Source organism: Eupeodes corollae, chromosome 1 (genome assembly GCF_945859685.1).
Source record: "Eupeodes corollae chromosome 1, idEupCoro1.1, whole genome shotgun sequence".
Classification (NCBI taxonomy): Eukaryota; Metazoa; Arthropoda; class Insecta; order Diptera; family Syrphidae; genus Eupeodes; species Eupeodes corollae.
In genome coordinates, this window is record NC_079147.1 from 268,379,485 (window position 1) to 268,399,521 (window position 20,037).

The window sequence follows — 20,037 nt, forward strand, 5'->3', positions numbered from 1 at the left end:
AAACTATTTTTGCATTTTTAAAGTTAAAAATAAATAATCTTTTAGTAACCCCTCTAAAACGACATAATATAAAAAATACGGTGTACTTATTGAGTAATGACCGGGGTTAAATATCGTACATTTTTCAATTATATTTTGGTCATGTTATTGAAGATTGTAAATCAAGGCGCGTTCCCTAAATGATTCTCTATGCGTGTATATTATAAAATTATATTGTTTGATGACACACAAAACATGTTAGTTTTATTATTTTTTAATTTATTTTTAATCAAGTCAAGATTTAAGGCATTAAATTGTTAGCAAAGCCAATTGTACACCTTGGTGATTTTGAACCGCCTGTTTAAAATTTTTTTTTTCAAAAGTGTTAATGCAATTTGATTTCTCATAAAAAAAGTTATAAGTTGAACAATTCTTAAAAATTTTAAAACTACCAACAATATTTTGCATATGATGAAATAGTTTCAAAATCTGAAAAATGTTGAGAAAAATCGAATCGACAGTTTTTTTTACAAAAAATAAAAACCTAAAAAAAAATTAATAAAAGCTTGTAAAAATTGATCTTCGACTCAAATAACTTTTCAAAACTTTGAGATATTGGGTTTAATTTACTTTTATCTTTCAAAAAATTTTGTTTTTAACATTCAGTAAAATTTTGAAAAGATCGAATTAACAGTTTTTTACAAAAAATAAAACTTAAAAAAAAAACAATACTAAAACTTGGTAAAAATTTACTTTCGACTCAAATAGCTTTTCAAAAATTAAAAATATTGGCTTCAAACTTATTTTATTTCACAGAAAATATTGTTTTCGATATTCAGTAATTTTTATATAAAATTCCAACAGTCCGTTTTTTCACAAAAAATAAAATCTACAAAAAATAGTACGCATACACAAACTTTTAAGCAAGATAAATCGACAGACGGGATGGGAAGTTATCAGTGTGGGTCGCACCCCAGCCTCTTTTTGTTTTTATTTTAAACTACATATTTATAAAAAACTGTACCAACTGTAAAAGCTAAGTACCTACCAGATCTGCAATACAAAAATCGAATCGTAGCTTTGTATACTTAATACAAACCATATTGTGCATATGTACATGTATGCATAAAGATCGTACACAAGGAGAAGAGCCTCATGGATGTAAATAAAAACAAAAATCGGTAAAAGATCCTTAACGGGTGATGTAAGCATACAAAAATTTCATTCATCCTCTTATTAGACACAATGTTCAGCCATTTTTGTTTTACTCTACCGTTTTCATATAAAAGTGCATTGATATAAAGAAAAAAAACAAAAACAAATTTATCGGCCTTCATATGGAAGCTTTGTATATAAAAACGTATACAAGGATGGACACAAATAGAATAAAGGAAATTGTGTAGACATTTTGGGTGGAAAAATAATTATCTCCCTTATTCTGCTGGCTGCTTATGGAAATAATACTTTTCTCTCGCTCCCCCGAAATGTCTCCACTTTCGATACTAGCGCCAATGGCTCGGCATCCGGTCGCCCAAAAAATTTTGATTATGAGAGCACTATAGTTTTCATATACAAAGGTTCCATTCGTAAGTTGTTTAACTTTTATTGTTCAGATGACCAACGCGATGGCTTCTTAATGGCAGGTATTATAGCCTGCCACTATCCGTATTTTTTAGGTTTAAATATATATATATATATATATATATATATATATATATATATATATATCAAGGGGGTGGGGGCATGGTTGCCACTTGAAAAAATTTGCATAACCAAAGCTGAAAATAAAAATGACCAATCGTACCAAAAAATAGCGCCACCTTAAGTAATCGTACCAAAAAAGGACCAACATAGTTTTTGTCCGCAATGGCTTTTAACTTCCCATAGGAATTTATTGTAATCTGTCCGATTTTTCGAATTGAAAATGTTGACATTTTTCGACGTTTCAAGGTTTTTAGAGTCTAAATAAAAGATTTTTAGTGAAATATCTGTGTGTGCGTACATTTGTACGTCTGTACGTTAAAGAAGTTTTTTTCGTAGTCCAAAAAACTGGAGTGGGCGTTTTCTTAACTGCAGCAATTAAAAACAACTTGTTAACCCAAAATAACTCACGAACCATTAACGTTAGCGACTTGAATTAAATTTTATATTATAAAATATATTGTAACGTGATAATAAACAAGTATTTTAAAAAAATCCAATTTACGTTTTATTATGAATCAAAAAAGCTGACAAAAGAAATAATTGTCACCTCGTACATTTACGAACAAGAATGGTTATATCTCTAAAATAATTGTATGCAACGAAGAAAAACGTTTTTGAAATCTGGTAAAATTTTACGAAAAATCGAATTTACAGTTTTTTTTTTATAAAATATAAAAACTTAAAAAGACATTACTAAAAATTGGTAAACAATTACTTTCGACTTAAATATCTTTTCAAAATTAAAAAAAAAATAGCTTCAAACTAATTTCTTTTAAAAATATTGTTTCCGACATTCCGTAATTTTTTTTATAAAAATCCAACTGTCGTGTTTCTCATACAAAATTTAAATCTACAAAAAATAGTACGTAAATTGTGCTAAAATTGGTTTTCGACTAAGAAATTTCGTTAACAAAAAAATTTGGAAATCAAACTATTTCATCATATTAAAAATATTGTTGGTAATTTTTAAATTAAGCAAGACTAATTGGCAGACGGTATTGGAAGTTATCAGTGTGGCATCCCCGAATCTTTTTTATTAAGATCACAATATGTTAACATTATTTTACTTACTTAAGGTGGCGCTACAGTCCTGTGTGAACTAGGGCCTCACCCAACAAACTTCTCCATCTAACTCGGTCCCTAGCTATATGTATCCAGTTTCGCGCTCCAAGTTGGGTAAGGTCACCTTCCACTTGTGCGCGCCACCTGATCCGCGGTCTTCCTCTACTGCGCTGTCCTGTTGGTGTAGATTCGAAGACTTTCCGGGCCGGAGCATTGGTTTCCATGTGCTCTAGGTGACCCAGCCATCTAAGTCGTTGAACTTTTACCCTTCTGGCTAAGTCTACGTCGCTGTACAGCCCGTACAGCTCGTCGTTCCATGTTCTCCTCCTCCTCCTAGATTACACGAAGAACTTTTCTCTCAAAGCGACCCAAGGTGCTTTCATCCGCTTTTGTCATAGTCCATGCTTCTGCACCGTATAGCAGGACGGGGATGATAAGGGTCTTGGACAGACTTTTGAAAGATAGTGCCTCTAGTGTTGACGTGTGAGCTCTGCACTATTCTTTCAAGTACGATGTTAAAAAAATCACATGACAGTGCATCACCTTGTTTAAAACCTTTTTTGACATCGAAAGGTTCTGTTAAATTGTTTCCAACCTTTATGGAGCAGCGTGAATTCGCCATGGTCATCCTGCACAAACGGACGGACATGGCTCTATACAGCTCGTCCCTGTATATGCTGTCATGAAATCGATGAAAAGATGGTGGGTGTCGATTTGGTGTTCTTGGTTTTTTTCCAGGATCTGCCGTAATGTGAATATTTGATCAACTGTGGACTTTCCTGGTCTAAAACCACACTGATAAGGACCTATCAGGTTGTTGACGATGGGCTTTAGACGTTCACATATTACGGCAGAGAAGATTTTATAGGCGATGTTAAGTAGACTTATTCCTCTATAGTTGGTGCAGTTAAGAGGGTCTCCTTTTTTCAGGATTTGGCAAACAATACTGAGGTTCCATTCATCGGGCATGCTTTCTTCTTACCATATCTTACAGATAAGTTGGTGCATGCTCCTAACCAACTTATCTCCAGCTGCTTTAAAGAGCTCGGCATTCAAGCCATCCGCTCCAGCGGCTTTATTAGACATCAGCTTGGATATGGCAATCTTTACTTCGTCTTAGTCGGGAGGACGGGATTGTTGGCTTTCATCGTCTATGTTGAATAGATCATCCTACCTGACAGCGGAATTCAGTTCGTCGTCGCCGTTATACAGTCTGCAGAAGTGGTCCTTCCATATCCTCAGCATTGACTGCGGTTCCACTATGATGTTTCCACTTTCGTCTTTGCAGCCTTCGGTTCTAGGTTTATGTACCTGTGAATTTCGTTTCACCTGTTCATAAAACTTTCGAACTTCATTCCTGCTTTTAAACCTCTCAACATCTTTGACCGCACGCTTCTCATGCCCTTTTTTTCCTTCTGAGAAGTCGGCGTTCCTCTCGCCTCTCTGCTGCTCATGAGCAGCTCTCGTTCTTTAATGCAGCGCAGCTTTGCATAAAAGCTTTGATTGTATTTTGGCACTGTTGGCACTGGTTTTCGATACATTGTGTTGACGGTAGAGAACTTCGAGTGAGGTTACTTGTAACTCGGTCGGAAAAGGATTTGGCGATCTCTGGCGATTGTAGCCCTTCGACGTTGTACCTTCTCCCAGCACCTCCCTGTTTTGCCTTGAGTCTGGAAATCCGAAGTGCTACCTTGGCTACAACGAGGTAGTGATGTGAGTCGATGTTAGCTCCTCGGAAAGTTCGTACATCCATAATGCTGGAAGCGTGTCGGGCGTTGATCGCAATATGGTCAATCTGGTTGACGGTAGATTGGTCTGGAGAAGTCCAAGTACCTTTGTGGATGTTGAGGTGTGGAAAACGTGTACTGGCTACCATGACGTTTCGCCCCGCATCAAAATCTATGAGCCTGAATCCATTGTCGGAAGTGTTGTCGTGCAGGCTGTTCTTCCCAATAATTCCACCAAAGATGTCTTCCCTTCCTAGCTTGGCATTAAAATCGCCTAGGACTATTTTAATATCGTAGCTAGGACACTGCTCATATGTTTTGTCTAAGAGCTCGAAGAACATATCTTTGGTGTTGTCGTCTTTCTCTTCTATGGGGGCGTGCGCGCATATCAGGCTAATGTTGCCGAAATTAGCCTTGATGCGTATGGTCATGAGGCGCTCATTGTCGAAGTTACAGGGGGTGAAAAACTTTATAAGTTTGATGCCCAGGACTTATTCTGTTCTCAAAACTTATGAATTTTCGTGTAAATTTTTGAGTTGTAGATTTCTTCAAGATTTTCTCGGAATCATTTCTTGTAAAGGAAAACTTATTATTTTTTAATTCAGCTTTGAAAGGTCGCTAGGAAAACGTTTTGGAATTTCCCAAGTTCTGTTAATGAAATGTAAGATTTTACCCCTTTTAATTCCAAGTTTCGTTATTTATACCTGGGCCTATTAGAAGGGTAGTAAAACCCTTCTATTGGATACCTATTTTTTTTCAGAGAAATGTTTATTTTTACCAAAAAGTAAATATTTGGCAAACTGAGAGTCATAAACAAATTGGGGTCATTAGGAAAACGCACGACTTTGCGAAAAAGTTGCCGGATCGTTAGTTTGGTTTTTTATATTAGATAGTAAACTGTTTTGAGTTTTACAGTTTTTCTAAAAATGTTTTATTTGCGAAAACTGTGGCTCTATGTATTTTGCTTCCATGATATGAAGACGAATACTGCGGATTTTTATACGTACCATGAAGGCATAGCAAAGCGAATACCTTATGACGTTTGCAGTCTGCTGTGGAAGAGAAAATTATTTTGTTTCTATTATTTTTTCCAGGATGAAATATCATAATAATCAAAAATCTACTTTTTGTCATTGTTTCCATTATATATATTATTAAAAATGTATCTGTGTAGTTTTTATTTTCTTGCTCTTCACAAATATCTTTTTATGTGTTAAAAAGAATGAACGCGAAGCTTGTTTCTATTATTTTTTCCATCACTGTATGTCCTTAAATTCAAGAACCAAAAATGTTTCACTCTATAATCTTTGAGTTTTGTTGACTCCTCTAAGGTGAAAATATTTTCAAAAGGTTTATCCAAAAAAGACATTTTTTAGATATGCCTTCAAGCATTAGCTCTAATGTACGATTAAGCAGATTTATAACGATAGTAATAATAGACTTCCAAATGACATGTTGCAAACCGTGTCAATTATTGGAAGATCGTATCGGTGCAGCATGAAATTCAATCTTTACAACTCTCATCTTGTCTAAAATATAGCCGATATTAATTTTTGATTAGAAGCAATAGGTACTTAAAAAATTTATTTCACAAATATTGTGTTGAAGACCTCTGTATGTGGCTCTACGTTAGGTGGGACATGCAGGGATCGAACCCAAGGTATTACTTAATGGATACACTCAAGTCTATATTTTTTTTCTACTTTGGGGATTAAATCATTGCATTTTTGACATCTATTCCATTGCATGAGTGCACGTTGAGGGTAAAATTCACATCACAATATTCAGCTAGTTCCTTTAATTTGAAAGACTCTCCTTTTGCGTAGTATACAGAGCTATAACTTTTGGCAATCTTTGATTAAGCATGTTAAAAACTCTCAGTGTGTAGCTTAAAAGTTTTAATAAAGAGCTGAGTCAGTCCGGTCTCAGTGATGATCATATAATTTGGCGTGATTAGTAATTTTCCAACAGTTTCATATTTTCCATATCCTTAAGATTGCTCTGCATACAGCATCATACATTCGGTTACTGAAGTAAAAGCTTTGTATTTCAAGTTACGTTTTCCAAACATTGTTTCCAAGCAGCGCTTATTTATTTTTAAAGTATGTCTTTAAAATGGGTTTCCATTTGTAAGTTGCTTGTTATCATTACTCCACAGTATTTATATATTTTAACCATTTCGATTTATTTACTTTTGAAATACCATTTTTCATAACTGGACACCACTATTTTTAAACACGATAGCCTTCACCTGTTCACAGCATACAATAAGGCGGTTGATCATTAGTTGCAGTGTTTAAGGTGTGAATAAGCAAAAACCGAAGTACTTTTTTATTGGTTTCAGCAAACTCTATCCCATCAGGTAGATCGTCAATGATGTCGTCGATTTTACAGGGAAAAAGGACAAAAATTGAAGGACATCCTTGTTTTACTCCCATTGTTATTTTAAACCATTTCACACCGCAGCTATATTTCCTTCACAAAGGCTCTTCTAACGAGCCTTGGGATATATGAATAGGGCATATAGCTTCTTTTTCTGCTGCAAGAGTGTTTCCGGAATGGTTTTTATACAAAAAGCCGCTTCGAAAACCCAATTGGAATTCCTTATGGCTGAATCACAAGGACGTTTACGAGTTCAGCCATAGGAATTCAATGCATTCTATCACAATGAAGCTTCGACCTCACGTTTTGTTTGACAATCGTAAGGAAAAGAACGTAATGTAACGTAATGTGACCCCAAACGAAAGCTCTGGTTCAATTATTTGAACATTTGCTTTGTCGGACAGCTCAACAGCTGTAAAAAATGTCAACAAACTAAATATTTGCTTTTGGGAGGGATGAAATAGTAGAAATATCATTCAAAGCAACCTCGAAGCAGGCCCGCGTAGCGCAGGCAAAGCCGAAGCTGAAGCGTGTTTGTGATTCAGCTATTAAGGATTTTGTTATGGTCAATACAAACTGTTAGGTTATTCCTTAGAATTGATACAAATACTTCGTAAGAAAATATAAGAAAGGTAATACCGCCCGAAGTTGTCTGCATCAGACATATCTAGTTCTTTATGGATTGGGAATAATATCACTTCCTTAAGCTCAAACGGCACGACTCCATTATTCAAGATGCTATTAAGGGCTTACATAAGTTTTTAAACAAATATATCATATATGTACCTCGTGCAAAAAGTCTTAGCACTACAGTTAAGCTAAAAATTTACCAATTTTGTGGAAAAAAGTTTTGTATCTTTAAATTTCAGTACAAAAAAATCGAGAATGAAGCTAAAAAGTTTGCCAAGCATTAAATGTTTCTTTTTAAATTTATCATCAATATTTTACTTATAATTATCACATCCAGGTTTTGTGTTTAAATGTTTTAAGATTATAATAATAATCTAGGCCATGTGACATAAGTTATATCTACACACTGTTGGAGGTGAATAAAGTGTATGAGAATGCATTCCTTCAATTCGATGCGGCAACGAGGAAGACGACACACTGCAGTAATAAAATCATTATAACATTTAAATAACATTTCTACATTGAAACTCAAAAATGTTGTGTTTTATTTTGAGAATTCAAATCAAAATATAAGAAAATAAAAAGCAACAATTAAGATATACGACACAAGAAGATCTCTTTTCTTCAAAAATGTTGACTTCCCATTTGTATCAGGCCTATCCACACAGGTTCGGTCTTTTCGTGCATTTTCTGGCAACCGAATGAGATTTCCAAAAAATCTTACTGTCTGTGCTTAAAATATCTAAAGTGCTCATCATAACAATTTTTTTAATGGAAATGTTGACAGAAAATGACAACGACTTTTCGAAACCTATTACATACCTACGTGTATTTTTGAGTATACACGCGGGGCGTATGAGTAATATGTTTTTTCTATTTAATTATTATTATTTGTCATGGTAGTTTTCAAATAGCTTTATTACTCGTGGTATTATTTATACTGCCTATAATTAATGTTTAAATAGAAAGCTATTAAATTTGAAGAAGACTTTGGAAGATGAATTCGTGGTTTTTTAAATACCTATAATTCATTTGTGTTTATTTATTTTAAGATTTAGCATTCATTTGTTAAGGAAAATATATTATCACATTTGTATTTTAAGAGTGTTGTTTTTCTTTCGTTGAATGTATTAAGAGATCAAATTAAAGGATCTGTGTTGTGTTAAAATATTGTTTTAGAACGATTTAAGGGTTTTCAAAAACAACTTAAAAACACCTTCGACACCCCTTTTTGTACCCAACTCTCTTTGTAGCGTGTTTTAAATTGTTTTAGCTTTGGCATACTTCTTTTGTTTTTAACAAATTAAAATAATTGGAATTAAATAAAACTTACATTAATAAAATTCAATTAAGAAACTAAGTGGATTAAATTTATTAATTGGAACAAGTTTTGCAGTACTTAAAATTTATGAAAATAATTTGATAATACTGCGCAATATTTTTTAAGATCAGTAAACAGATTTCATTCAATAATTATATCAAATTTACATATAATACATTGAAGATGTTAAATGTGTTGCTTTGACAAAATAATATATTAGCAAAACACTTGCAGTCGCATTTATTTAACTTGTCTTATAAAGGATAAAGGTTTAATTTCATTATAAAATTAAATATACAATTATTAATTTGTTGTTTTTAAGTTTCTTCATTTAAGAAGTTAAGCTTATTATTTAAATTACTTATTATTGATTTATGAACAGAAAGTATTGAAAAAAGAACATATTTTTCTAAATAATTACAAGATGTCAATAAATTAAATATATAATTTTGTTTTTAAAATATATTTTTGTCATTTTTTGTATTTATTTAAAAAGTTGTCAGTTTATTTTATTTTAAATTTTATATCAATTTTGCATAACGATATAATAAGTATAATATACATTTCATTCGTGAGAAATCAAAACTTTTTTAAAAGCCCTGTTTTGTATATTTTGATGTCATAACCTATAAAATACGATGTTCAAATGGTAGACATGTGCATTCAAGAGGACACAAGCGTCCACAGGTTTTTCTCAAAACCCACCTCTTTCTCAACTCCTATTCTCACCTCCCCGTGGTGAACATCGGGTGTCTAGTACCTCAATTGGAGATAAAATTATTGGGGCAGCAAACGAGAGCGGGGGAAGAGGTGTTTCCACTAAGGAAGAATTCCCGAGATGGAATCAACGGTGGCGTCTACAGTTCCAGTAAGGTTGAACTACTTAGTGAACATTTTATAGGGCTTCTTCTACATATTCGGAGCCCAGGCCTGTAAGGAGCGGTTCATCCGGGTCCCCGTACTTGGAGTTATACTAAGGATCTAGTCCTCCAGCTTGGGGGTTGTCCGTCGGAGTGACTTCCTGACCACGTAAAAAATACCTTTAGTTGCGAAACACCAAAAAGCCTCGGATACGGACGGATTCACTGTTGACAACCCACGAAAACGAAATAAGGACAACGAACTTCGGATCTGTACGTGGAATGTTAGCTCCCTTAACAGACCACGTGCAGCAGAACAACTAGCAGACGCCCTAAACTGCTGCAAGGCAGATATGACCACCATCCAAGAAATGCGTTGGGATGGACTGGGCAAACGCAAACTAAAAGACTGCTATGTATTCTACGGCGACTGCTACCGAGAACAAAGACAACGTCTATTTGGGTGTGGATTTGTTGTTGGAACTAGACTCAGGCAAAAAGTCTTGAGTTTCAACAGTGTGAGCGAGCGCATCACGACAATTCGCGAGACGTTCTGTTAGCTAGTACGCAGTTCACACATCTCAATATCCACAAGGGGACATGGAAATCTCCTGATCAATCAACCGTCAACCTGATTGGCCACATTGCGATCGACGCCAGACACGCTTCCAGCATCATGGATATCCGAACATTCCGAGGGGCCAACATTGACTCGGACCACTACCTCGTTGTAGCCAAGGTACGGCTACGGATATCCCGATCCAAGCCAAAACAAGGAAGTACTGTGAGAAGATTTGACGTTAGACGGCTACAATAGCAAGAGACTGCCATGTCCTTTTCCGATCGAATCTCTTATATCCTCTTAAGGAGTCCTATGCTGCCTGCATTAAGCATTGAAAACCAGTGGCAACATTGCCTTGCAGCCATCAGAGATGTCGCCTCTGAAGTGCTAGGTTTCACACGGCCACCACAGCGAAACCCCTGGTTTGACGACGAATGCCGGCAAGCGCACGCAGCGAAACAACAGGCATACAAAACGGCGCTGTACAGAAGGTCCAGAGCTGCTCGCAAGCTCTACGAGCAGAAGTGGAGAGAGGAAGCGCGCGTTCGAGGAGATAGAGGGATGTCACAACAGGAATGAGGTGCGTAAATTTTACCAAACGGTAAAAAAACCTCCCAAAAGTACGAGCCACGAACCGAAGCTTGTAAGGACGATCAGGGGAACATCGTGGTAGAACAGCAGTCTATGTTGAAAATATGGAAAGAGAAGTGCTCTTAACGATGTAACGGCGATGACGAAGCCACGTATGACAGCATCTACAGGGAAGAGCTCTTGAATTTCTAGTCTTGGCATCCCTGTCAAACTTTTCCGTTTGTGCAGAATGACGATAGAGAATGCGCCACTCTTTCAAGGCCGGAAGAGATCTCATCGATGCATTTGATGTCAAATAAAATCTACTAAAAATAGTACGCAAATTTAGTAAAAATTGATACGAGGATGGGAAGTTATCAGTGTGGGTCGCATCCCAGCCTCTTTTTTTTGCCTTTGTAAGACTACCTATCAGATCGCTGGTGTAAATGCTGAAGAGAATCGGCGAATTCACCGCTCCCTGTTGAAGACCATTTTTAATTGAGAATTTTGTGGTAGAAGTTACATTGCCACTTTTAACAACAAACTTTCTACCGTTAAGAATATCATAAAGTATGTACAACAATGGCTTGCTTATGCCAAGCCTGTTCAGTTTTAGGTAAAGACCCTCTAACCATACGGTGTCAAAGGCCTTTTCCAAATCGACCAGAACAGCACCTGTGCATTGTTGTTTTGATTTATTCCATTGGATATCAGAAACGAGTTTAGACGCAGCATGAATTGTGCCTTGAACCCGAACTGTTTATCCGGAATTATTTTGTTGTCCGCAGCCCACTTAGTCAGAGCCCTATTAATGATTTTTTCGAAAACTTTGCTGATGCTCGGAAGAAGACTTATCGACCGAAGATTTGACGGGTTGGAGTTGTCCTTTCCCTTTTTCGGGAGAAGATGAAACACAGCGGTCTTCCAATGCACTGGATAATATGCACCCTAAAATTTGGCGGTCTAGGATACTAGAACTCGGTTAAGCAATTTATTTATTTTTTCTAAATACCTAATTTTTAGATTCATGCCGGTTTTGGATTAAATTTCAAACCACAAGCCACCAAAATATTGAGTCTGCACAAATATGCATTAGAGCTATTAAAATTATGTCGAGAAATAAGATCCAATCTAAAAAAATCCATATTACCATGGACAACATAATCAGATAAAAGTGTAGATAAATCTGTTTATAGGAGACAAGGCGCCCGTTCTGACTCTATGTACATCTGAATATTTAAAAATACCAACAATACTTTTATCAATAAAGTTACATGTTTGGTCTCGACAGTAGGTAATCTTTTGGCTGAATCTGCTGAATACACTATTTTTTTTTCAACTTTTAAAAAATACTTTCTATCATTTAAATTGCAAGCTTCAAATGATATTATATGAGATTGCACTATTAAAACCTATTTCTTTTGGTCTTTATTCGAGTAAAGATGTCCAGTGTATATGTGTTATCAATAAATAATTAATTAACCTGTGCCCAGCGTTTGGCACAGGTTAATTAAATTAAATTAAAATAAATGTCCGCTTCAACGAAAAATGACAACTTTTTTTTTAATTTTACGGGGTAGTACAAAATTAACAAAAAATGATTTTAAGCCGAGTTCTACAGACATGAATAGATGTAGAGATAGCTCGAGTTCTAAATAATTCGAATTAAATTAGGGTTCCATACATAAACCGAGAATAACTATAGGTAGATCGAAATTTTCTAATGAATACAAAAATTGAATTGAAGTTAAAATAGATCTTAGGGCCGAAAGGCATTAGTATTAAGTATTATTGTTTAACTTAGAGTGTCCGTATGCGACCATTAAGTTAGTTGTAAGTTATGGATAATCAGGCTAGTTTTATGAATTTTTGTCTAGCTTTAAGATGGTTTAAGATTGAATTAATAAAAATGAATTTAGAAAAAAAATAGGTAGACTGAGTTTTTATTAAAAATTAGGACTTCGTCAAGAAGTTGGCCGTTACAGTGACATTTTGGTAATTAAAATAATAAAGTATAGTTTTTATTTCAAAATATATATAAATAGAATAGAAATAGAAATCCCTTAATTGTTTTAGATAACCTTAAGCCAGATATGTTTTCTTAATTTTGTTTTGTTACTATGTAATTGTTAGAGAACGTTTTAACTTAAACTCAAACTTCGATATGTTCCAACAGTTGAAGCTTTATATGACATCATCGTTTAAAAGACAAAGTAAAACCAAAAATCTTGTTTTATACCCTTAAGCTAACTTCAAGCTTGACCAATTATAATTTCTCATGTTTATAAAATATGATTTTACATATATTTCTCATCCATTATCTACATATATATTGCTGGTATAAATAGTATACTCATTTAAAATTATAATTTTTGCATTATAATTTTTTTTTTCATCAATAATTATTATGATTATCTTAAGTCCCACGTCTTCAAGTCAATAAAACACAAAATAAAATAAAAATTTAATTTCTTATTACAAAAAAAAGATTCTGTCAGTCTATAATTTTTATATCTAACCACAAACCATCACCATCGTAGACAGAGAGAATTAAAAATAAGATCCACTTTCTCCCGCGTCTGATTAAATATATTTTCTTAGAAAAAAAGATTTTTTTTCAATTCAATTTCCCTTTCTATTCTATTTTGTTTGGGATTTTTCTAAAGTATATACTCAATGTTAAAGGGTAAATAAAAGATTCACGAAAAAGAAGAAACATTTGTATATTGATATTCTTGGTGAAGATTTTTTAAATACAATGATATGGAAGAGCTTTCAAAGTGAAGCTTTATACAAACGACTGTTGATAATTTCATGGCTTTCTTGTTTTTTTAAAATACTCAAAATTTATCTAAATTCATGTCAGTAGTAAAACATTTATTTAATAGAAGTTAGTAATTGCCACGCCCCCATCTGATCTTTTTAAAATTGTTTAATGTTTTTAATTGAACATTTTCCACTTAGAATATTTAATTTTTTAAGCTAATTTTAATTCAAAATTAAAAGGCTTAAGGTTAATTTTTGGGGTACAATCATCTTTTTCAATATATTCCCATAGGAATATATTGTATTCGAATTGTCGAATTGAACATTTTGACAATTTTAGACTAGAATCTAGATGGATCTTGAAAAACCAATGGGAACTGCAATATTGTTAGGAAATCTAGTTTTCCTCCAGTTTCCCATATCTTCAAGATAAGATGACCAGGTAAAAAAGCAGTTGCATACGCGTTTTCCACATTTGCACGCTTATGAAAGCAGTGCCAGAACGAATGTCCCTAAAATCCCATTGGAAAAAAAGATATTGTCTACATAACTGGATATATTCACCAGAATCATTTCAATGCTGATTAGAGAACATCTATACATAAAGAGCTATCGATGCTCTACACCTTATTTTTTAACACTTCAACCCCAAAAAGTCATCGTGAAAAGAATAAAAGGACTTTTACTGTATAACACGAGAAATGAGCATGAAATATTGCTTGTTTTCGAATAAAAAGATTTTTACCGTTGAAGAAGTTTCAAACAAAGAAAACGATACAGAAACTATCGTTCTAAGTTTCAAACTTAACCATCAAAAATTGAAAGTCTCATTCCAAAGTGTCATAAAACGCAAGTTTTGGAAGCAAATGAGAAAACGGTTGACAAGTTGCACCACGGAAAAGTGGAACAGGGCTTGGTAAAATGTTTAACAAATAGCTTTATTAATGGAAATAGACGAATTCTGCTCCAAGATATTGGAGAGACAAACAAAGCCAAGAAAACCAAAAAGTGCCTTAGGGACAATATAGAAAGTTTTAGAAAAGAAGAAGCTTGAGCTTGGCTCTCGGGAAGTCCATATTTTAAGACCTAAGATAATTGTTTGTGGTTAGAATTGGAGATCTTGCCTAAAAGACTTCTTACGAAAATTTGTAAGCTCTTAAGATAGAATTAACGGAAGCAGTGTCAAAAATATCAATAGAAACAGAGCGCGTTGCTTTATAGGTCGATGGTTTTAACTAATCTTATATTATGATAAAATAAATGAAACAACAAGAATAGAAAATATTATTACGTTTCGCAGTTTCAGAAGTATAGGCTGGAATTCGACATCTGTCACACTAAGTTGTTTTTTCAGTTGAAAGTCTGACATTTACGAAAACCATATCATTTTTTAAAACCTACTACAAAAATGGTGATTCTGGCACATCCACATAACGTGCTCTACCATATTTGAAATAAATTTTATCATTAATTTTTTTTATTAAAAATGTATTAAATGGTACAGGGAAAAGCTGTTTTTTTGTCATTGTCGCATAGGTATAAATTACAATGACTGCATTTAAAAAAAGGCTTTGACTGTATTTTGTTAATACTGCAAACCTCAGTGAACCCCCAGATTACCCAGTCGAACGTCTTCGGAAACAGATTCTCCTTTGCCCCTTTATTTTTTGCTACATTGTGGAGATTCGTCACTCTGTGATGTTTTTTTCAGACTAAGTCCCTCAACATGCAAATCCTTATGTGATAAAAGTCCCAGCGTAACACATCTTTAATATTCCAGAAGAGGAACTTTTTCATTAATTTGCCAGTAAATGATAAATTAATTTACGAAACAAATTTCGAGCATTCCCCAAAAAAGACGATGCCACCACTATTGTAACCTCTCTTTATTGGCTTCATGGGATTGTACTGCTTCGACTCGTCAACAGAAAGCTGTCTTGTCCTATGGTAGGAAGTGCTGAATTTTTTCATTCAACGAATCTATCATTGAACGGAGCTCGAAAAGTCGATCTTTGTTATTTCTTGGAATAAGGCTGTTATCAATTATGTATGTGCGAGCTACTCAGAATCGTATAGAATATATTTTGACTCATCTTTTTATTCACTAGAGATACTCCCAAATCCTCACTTTCACTCCAAAAGTGCCTCCAGTTGGGTAGTTTATAATATCCCATAAGGAAGTTTATTAATATAAAAGCTAGTTGATTGATTTCAAATCCAAACTCTAATTTATACTATTTGCTAAAGTTTTAAAAATATCCCTTTTCAACATTATTTTTATATTTTCTAATATATTTCAAAAACTTGATATTATAGAACTGCTTAGACAACAGATTCGTTACATTGTTACAAGAACCAAAATTACTTCCAATCTGTTTTGTCTTCTTCTGTTGAAAACTATTTTAGCAAAAATGATTTAGCATTTCCATTAGATTTATGTAAAACAAGCTTTTTCGAATATTATATAAAATAAGATAAATATTTCAATTGAATATTGATGAAAAAATTATAGATTTGGAAAACTGTCGCGTCGTATAGTGACAAAATTTTTCTTCATTAATTTAGATATCCTAAAAAAATTGAAAAAGTGATATCTCAAAAACCTGACGTGATACATACATTTTGAAGTAAATCGCCAAAACCCATTGAAAAAGTGCAAATTTATCGATCAATGTTATCTATTTAAAAAGATTAATTTATTAAATATAAAACTCAACAAGAACATAAGACGCCGATGTGCTGCGCTGCGCGGCGTCTAATTCCATTGTGCGTCTACTTTTTTCTTCGCTCTCCGGGTGCTGTATCTCGGAATAATATTTGGCGTGTCAGTTTCTTATATTTGATTTTATTTTCAGTTTAATTCGCATCGTATCACACAAAACTCACTCAGGTCAGGAGGATGATGAATGAAATAGATGAATCGGGAGTTCTTATTCTTTGTATTTCTTGAGTTTGGAGATTTTCATCTTATTCGTTCGTTCACAACAGCATTTGTTTGTCATCGGACGAACGTTCGATTTCAGTGTGAATTGAGACAAAGACCGGAACGGTTCGTGAAGTAAATATACACTTGTTCGCATAGAAGTCCGGCATTAGCCTGCGGCGGCATTTCGAAAAATAATTTATAAATAAATAAAAAAATATCCTTCGAAAGGATATTCAAAAATAAATGTATTCATATGAAAAATTAAAACTGTGACAGCAGTGCAATGTGACACAAGAGAATAAAACCTAGTTGTTGTGCAATTTTGTGTATTTGTTTTATAATTTTCTGTAATCTACCTGTTATCCAAATAATTTATCTAAATAAGCTTAAAAATACAAATCTCAATGAATCAATCAAAAATGTCCTATAATCCATCACCACCGCCTCCAGGGGCGGCAGCGGCACCAGCACCCCAACCCGGTAATCGTCCTCGAGCTCCAAGGCCACCACGGATACAAATTCATGGCAATGGCTCATACCTGAGTTCGATGCCTCCAACCGGACAGATTCCTTTTACAGCTCAAACAAATCACACTCTAAATGGGTCACAAGGGCAGCCCTATAATTGGCCAGCATATTCGAATCCTTTTGCTGCAGGGAATTTCATGTCAAAAGGATTCGAAGGCTTTGTCGATTTCACAAAATCGGGGATGAGTTTTGGAGAAAAGTTCACCTATGGACTGTACGTGAAATTCAGCAAATGGTCCAAAAAGTGGTTTACTCATATATTCCTGTTTTTGGTGGTGCTCCTTTACAGTGTCGGCGGAGCGGTGCTATTTCGAACTGTTGAAGGTGAGTAGTCTCGTCTTTTGCTCTTTTGCACTGCAATATGATGATGTCATTTTGGCAACAAAAACAAAAAACCGTATTTCCATAGAAATTGTTTGTAGGTCAATATTTTTGTTTGGCATTAGTAGGACTTAAGTTTTTCCTTATTCAAAGTTCAAAAAGGATATAATGGCATAGCAATTGCAGCACTTATTACGGAGGTTGAAAGGCCAAAAAGAAAAGGATGAAAGTTTCGATTTTTTGTGAGTAAACAAGTGCAGTGTTTTTAATTAAAACAAATAAGGACTCTGTAAAAAGGCTAAAAGAGTTTATATTTGGGGACATGTGGGTATATCAGGAGCTACGGATTTATTTAAATATTGATTTGAAAATAAAATATCACATGAACATAAATCTTTCATCGTGACAAATAGTTGAATAGTTGACATTTTTTAAAGGTCATTTTAAGGAATGTCCCAACTCCTCTTCTGTGAAAACATTTACAAGTTTTATATAAACATATTTACAAAGAACTTGGAACTTGGTGTGTTGAAAAAGTTTTTGGGATAATTTGAAATTACGGGACATGTTTGATGTGATGTTTTTGACTAGACATGTTTTTAAAAATTCATTAGCGATGTTCAAAATTTGTGGATTTCGGAAATGTATAAAATTTGCAACAAAGATTTGTCTGAATTTTTGATTAATTTCTAAATTTAAAATCAATTAAACAAAAACAAAGTAATAATTTTGAATCTCAGGTAATTATGTTTAGGCTCTAGCTCGAATTATAGCGGAATTTAAGACCGCCATTTATTGAATTAAGGTGTAAATAAAATAGAAATCTAAATCCTCGTTTATGATACGACTTATAGAACTTTAACAACTTGCCCTATAGAAAACAAAAATGATATACAGCCATTGACAGAGAAATAGCACATCTTATGGAATAAAGATTGCTTAATTCACTTCAATAATTTTAACTTCCCATAGGAAATTATTGTAATGGGTCCGATTTGTCAAATTGAAAATTTTTACATGTGTTGACGTTTCAAGGTCACTAGAGTCGAAATAATTTTTTTTTAGAAAGATGTCTGTGCATGAGTGTGTTCGTACGTCCGTACATTCGCGAATATTTTTTCGTCCATAGCTCGAGAACCAGAAGAGATATAGACTTAAAATGATTTTTTTTTTATATGGATAATAATGAAGACAGATGCAGAAAGGGCTCTCAAGAAAATTGCGTTTTTTGTTTTTTTTACCATAGTAGTTTAAAAAAAAGGTGAACATTTTGGTTAACCCTAAATATCTCACGAACCAATGAAGCTAGAGACTTGAATTAAATTTTATATAATATATTGTAACGTGATACCATACAAGTATATTTTTTGAAAAAAAACTAATTTAAACTTTAAAAAATTTGAGATTATGGCTTCCAACTAATTTATCTTATAAGAAATATTGTTTTCAACTTTCGGAAAAATTTTGAGAAAAATCGAATTGACAGTTTTTTACATAAAATAAAAACCTAAAAAAAAAACAATTTTAAAACTTGGTAAAAATTTACTTTCGACAGCTTTTCAAAAATTAAAAATAATGTCTTCCAGCTTTTTTATCTCACAGAAAATATTGTTTTCGATATTCAGTAGTTTTTTTTGTAAAAATCCAACAGTCCGTTTTTTCATACAAAAAAATTAAATCTTCAAAAAATATTACGCAAATTTGGTAAAAATTGATGTTCGGTTCTTGATATCTCACAAATTAATTTCATTCATCCAATTCGTAAAAATTTTAAAAATGCAACTAAAATTAGTAAACATCTGTTTTCGACTAAAAATCTATTTAAAAAGACTAAGACAGAACTTAACTGTTTTTTGACATGAAAAATAGTGTAGGTTATTTTAAAATTTGTAAGAATAATATAACTGACAACTTTTTTAACCTAACCTACAAACTTTTAAGCAAGACAAAACGACAGACTATAGTTAGTTGGTAAATTATGAACATTCAAAATGGAATGATTTTTAAATATTGTTTGAATTTAAATAGTTTAAATGGTTGCCTTTAATTTAGGATGTTTGTTTAGTGGGGAAATGTAGTCATCCTACATTCGGCCATCTATCTTGTTGGCTGCCTCAGAAAGACAGTCATCTTTGGTAAGGTTTCTTCATCACTAAACTTTTTTGTCATTCTTTTCTTGATCTTCGGAAAGGTTTCTACATCACTAAAACTTCTTAACATTTTCATCATTGTCTTCGAAATCATTTCCATCACTTTCACTATCATCTTCACTTCGCCAGGGTTTATAAAGTCAGAAGAGGACGAGGTAGAAATTGGTTACTCGTGAACTCTCACTTTACGAACTTCTTTTCGGTCATTACGCTTGACTTTAACGACTTCATGCGGGCCTAAGTATAATGGGTACAGCATATTTCCGGGTGCAAATTGAGTTTTCTTTCTCGCAACCAGATCGCCCAATTTGTATTTCGTAGCAGCTTTTCTCTTTCGGTTATAGCCTTTTAGATGACTTCGCATCTGCTTCCTTTTGTCATCAAATTCTTCGATAAGTAACTCTTCCATCAGTTTCCTCAGTTGAATATTCTTCACACATTTCATAGTAACTCCGAACATTAACTTAAATGGAGTTTTTTCTGTGCCTTCAATTTACTGTTGATTTCAAGTTTTTTTGGCAGTCCTGGAACATGTGTAAACCACTTATC